This window comes from Schistocerca cancellata, chromosome 6 (genome assembly GCF_023864275.1).
Source record: "Schistocerca cancellata isolate TAMUIC-IGC-003103 chromosome 6, iqSchCanc2.1, whole genome shotgun sequence".
Lineage (NCBI taxonomy): Eukaryota > Metazoa > Arthropoda > Insecta > Orthoptera > Acrididae > Schistocerca > Schistocerca cancellata.
The window spans coordinates 179,595,815-179,600,246 of NC_064631.1; the positions used below are offsets into that span (position 1 = coordinate 179,595,815).

The window sequence follows — 4,432 nt, forward strand, 5'->3', positions numbered from 1 at the left end:
GATTACGTGACCAACCTTGATATTTAATGATTTTTAGGCTTTAAGTACATGAAAATAATAGATATTTTGTGAGAATATCGACCGTAAATGCGATTTGAATCTTATAATCACTCCGAATAACAATAATCCTAACCATATTTTTAACGCAAAAAATAGCCTTTTCTTGGCGTTTTGTGTCTACCCTTCAACCCGCTGCCTGCAGGAGTCCATCAATTAACGACATGTTCCTCGCTTTTTGAGGCCGGCGAAACTGCTGCTCCCAGCTAGAAGTATCACACGCATCCAGGTGTGCATTCCTGTCGCTTATCTGTCTACGCTCCATTGTAGTATCGCCAGGGAACCACAGTTATCTGAACGTTTCTAGTATCCACCAGGATCTTCGCAAGGTGTCCATTCTTCAGCGAGGCAAGGATATTGGCCAGCCTACCTCCATGGCTGACAGTAGAGAGCCCTCATGTTCTCACCTCTCCCGGCTGCTGAAGGGGGTCCTACTTTCCCCTCGACCTGGGCTGCAGGAACTGGAAATTGTCAAAGGTGAACACCAGTGGGGCAACGGCCTTGCTGCAGTGGATACACCGGTTCCCGTGAGATCACCGAAGTTAAGCGCTGTTGGGTGTGGCCGGCACTGGGATGGGTGACCATCCGTGCCGCCATGCGCTGTTGCCATTTTTCGGGGTGCACTCAGCCTCGTGATGCCAATTGAGGAGCTACTCGACCGAATAGCAGCGGCTCCGGTCACAGGAAACCATCATAACGACTGGGAGAGCGGTGTGCTGACCACGCGCCCCTCCTATCCGCATCCTCAACTCAGGATGACACGGCGGTCGGATGGTCCTGATGGGCCATTTGTGGCCTGTAGACGGAGCGCTTGCTTGAACGCCAGTGGAGGAGTCACAATATTGACAGATGCCCTGTTCCTAATGGTTTCCGGTATAGAACACATTTAATGTACGTTGTTATTTATTTTCTGCATTTTTAATACATTGTGGGGTTTGCAAATGTATGACAAGTAGTAAACACTAATACTTGCGTTTTACTAAGTCTCAATTGAAAAATACGTGTTTTTCACGTATTCGCCTATCAGCATTATCGGACACGTAATATTACAGCTGCTGTCCACTTGACAATAAATGTTCGAATATCCCGCCGTCAACTTCCGCGCCTTTGTGGACTCTTGGGAGAACGTGTTGCTTGTCTGAAAGCCTCTAGACATTCCCTAATGAGGGAAGCACCGTCCATGACGCGAACAAGCAGTTCGTCTCGCGTATGCACCTTTCGTTTGTACACGCCAGACTTTATCCAAGCCCCATAAATAAACATTTAATGGCCCAAGATCTGGCGACCTTAGTGGCAGTTAACTGTAATACGGCTACCAATACAGCGTTTAGGGTAAGTGCGGTTGAGATGTTTCCTCGAACGTCTGGCAAAATCTGACGGGGTTGCCTCATGCTGGAAGTGTACTGCATTGAGAGTCCTCAGGGTATTCAACAAATCCCGTCGTTTCCTCTTCTTAAATGACTGGAGCTATCAACAAATTACCGATCACGCCGCACCAAAAATTGATCAAAAATCGAACTTGGAAATTGGTTCCCATTATACCGTGTGCATTTTTCTGCTACCATAGATGATTATTACGTTTATTCATTGATTCCAATCCGTGTAAATGTGGCTTCATCAGCGAATAGTGTTAATGGAAGCAAATAACGATTGTCATTTAATCAGTGACAAAATTGAAGTCGTGTGTTCCTTTCGCCAATGTGAAGATTGTGGACAATGTATCATGACTATTTTTAATGATATTATTGGTCTGTTAATATTTGTAAAGCAAAATGATATATTTAAAGAATTGTGGTCAGAGAAACAGATGCTAGGCAACAGTATCTGTGTCTGCGATGACAGCACTGTGGACTCGCAGAATCTTTGACAGTCAGTAGTGGGCAGCTGCGGTGTGCGGGAGGCAGGGATTCGTTGAGTGTACAGTGTGATACATGGACGCACTTTTGGAACTATGACAGTTGCAGGTTTATCACGAGGAGGAATGATGACTCAGAACAATGGTTGGATAGCATATGGACATAAAAAATGTTTCGAAATGAACAACAAGGTATTATTTGATGAGGTACAAAGTTTATTTTTATTTTTGTAGACTTGTGTTGTTGATCCACTTCACCCTCGTCGTAGTCCAGCTTTTTATAACTATTTTATTGATTATTATCTTCTGACTTAATGTACTATACCATGGAAGTTATTAGATTATATGCATTTTCATAACAGAGTAAAAAAAAACTGTATAAGAATGTAACCGGAAACACACGAAAATCTCTGCACTGACATATGGCCCTGGTAAAACAAAGAAACTGACAGAACCTAAATTGCGAGAAGGAAACGAAACAATCACGTATTGTGAATCTTGCGTGCAAATTAAGTACTGGCAGAAACAGCAAGACTCCGCAACAGCTACAAAAAATAGTGCTGATTACAGTTGGTCCAGGGAAACTGGGTTCATAATCTTGATACAGAATGCCAATGAGATACATGACTCAACTTTTAAGTACCGAAACTTCAGTTAGGAAGGAACTTATAAAAAAACTATAGACTCTAATATAAAAATTCATTTAATGTAATAACTTCCATGATACAGTAAAGTAACTCAGAAGATCAATCGACAGGATAATTATCAGAAAATGGACTGTGACGAGTGTGAAACGAACCAATAATACAAGTCTACAAAATTAAAAATAAACTTTTTACGTCATCAAATAATATCTTGTTGTTCATTTCGAAACCTTTATGTCCATATGCTACCCAACTATTGTTGAAAAATGTACAAATATGTGTGAAATCTTATGGGACTTAACTGCTAAGGTCATCAGTCCCTAAGCTTACACACTACTTAATTTAAATTATCCGAAGGACCATCACACACACCCATGCCCGAGGGAGGACTCGAACCTCCGCCGGGACCAGCCGCGCAGTCCATGACTGTAGCGCCAGAGACCGCTCGGCTAATTCCGCGCGGCAAACTATTGGTCTGAGTCATCATTCGTCCTCGTAATAAATCTGCAACTCACATAGTTCCAAAAGTGCGTCCATGCAATACACTGTACACTGAACGAACCCCCGCCTCCTGCACACGGCAGCTGCCCACTACTGACTGTCAAAGGCTCTGCAACTCCCGCCATCCACGTGTTCGTCGGATATTGATACGTGCAGAAAGTAGCGGTGTGCTGGTAGCGCGAGTACGCTGCACGGTTTTAACAACGAGTTATGTTCCTGCACAGGTTGTTGAGCTACACGTTCGGAAGAAAAACGGGAACTTGAAAGAATACGTGTTTCATGCAGTGTGCTGAAAACTTTGGCAAACACTCTACGATCAGGAACTGGACGTGTGGGAAAGCGCCGAAGATATTCTGGAACAGCGGCGGGAGCACTACTATTTCAAAAGCCGTAAACATACACAGTGTGTGCATATTCCTTATTACTGTAGATTCGTGGCATTTTATCCAGCGCTTTCAGAAACACAGTTAACGGTTGCTGCTCTCCATACCTCGCACTATTCCACTCACAAAACATCATACTCAAAGAGTTAGTTTAATTGCAGAAAGACGTCCCAGAGCAAAGAGGTTGACAACAACGAGGTTTCTTGAGCTATAATGAAACATCAAACAGGATGGGTGGGTTAACACAAACGTGCGTGCCACTAGCCGGAAAACAAATGTAAATTAAATGTGTTCTATCTGGGAATAAATTCGGAATAGGCAATATATCGACACGAAATTTTCTGCTTCAAATGATCGTTCCTGTCATATCCCCGAATACTGACCATTCCTCCTGAGACGCACAGTGTAAACTATACCCTGTTTTGTTTAAGTTACCAAATGGTTCAAATGGCTCTGAGCACTATATACGTCTTAACTTCTGAGGTCATCAGTCGCTTAGAACTTAGAACTAATTAAACCTGACTAACCTAAGGACATCACACACATCCACGCCCGGGGCAGGATTCGAACCTGCGACCGTAGCGGTCGCTCGGTCCCAGACTGTAGCGCCTAGAACCGCACGGCCACTCCGGCCGGCTTTAAGTTACCGATTTTTATTTATTTATTTATTTCTTGTCTTTTTGTATTATCTCTCCTTGACGACTATAAACACGTGAATCTGTAATTGCAAAATTCAGAAGTGAAAACTAATTGAAGCAAAAATAGGTTATCGTGGTATCCCAGTGATCGGCTTCTTCTGCCACTACCTGCATCTTCAGTCATTACCAAACCGACTAAACAGTCGCTACCCTCCCCACCACCCTCCCCACACGCAGTCGTCCACCGACCAACCAACGAATAGGGAGAAACGCTGCACGCTGGGGAGAAACGGTCGCACTACAATAGCGAGATGCCGCCCAACTCCCGCTTTCACGGTTTGGGGGAGGGGCTGG

General features: G+C 43.9%; 1 pseudogene; it reads left to right on the plus strand.

Moving 5' to 3' along the window:
- Nucleotides 1–548: 548 nt before the first annotated feature.
- Nucleotides 549–666, plus strand: LOC126089801 (5S ribosomal RNA; annotated as a pseudogene).
- Nucleotides 667–4,432: the final 3,766 nt, after the last annotated feature.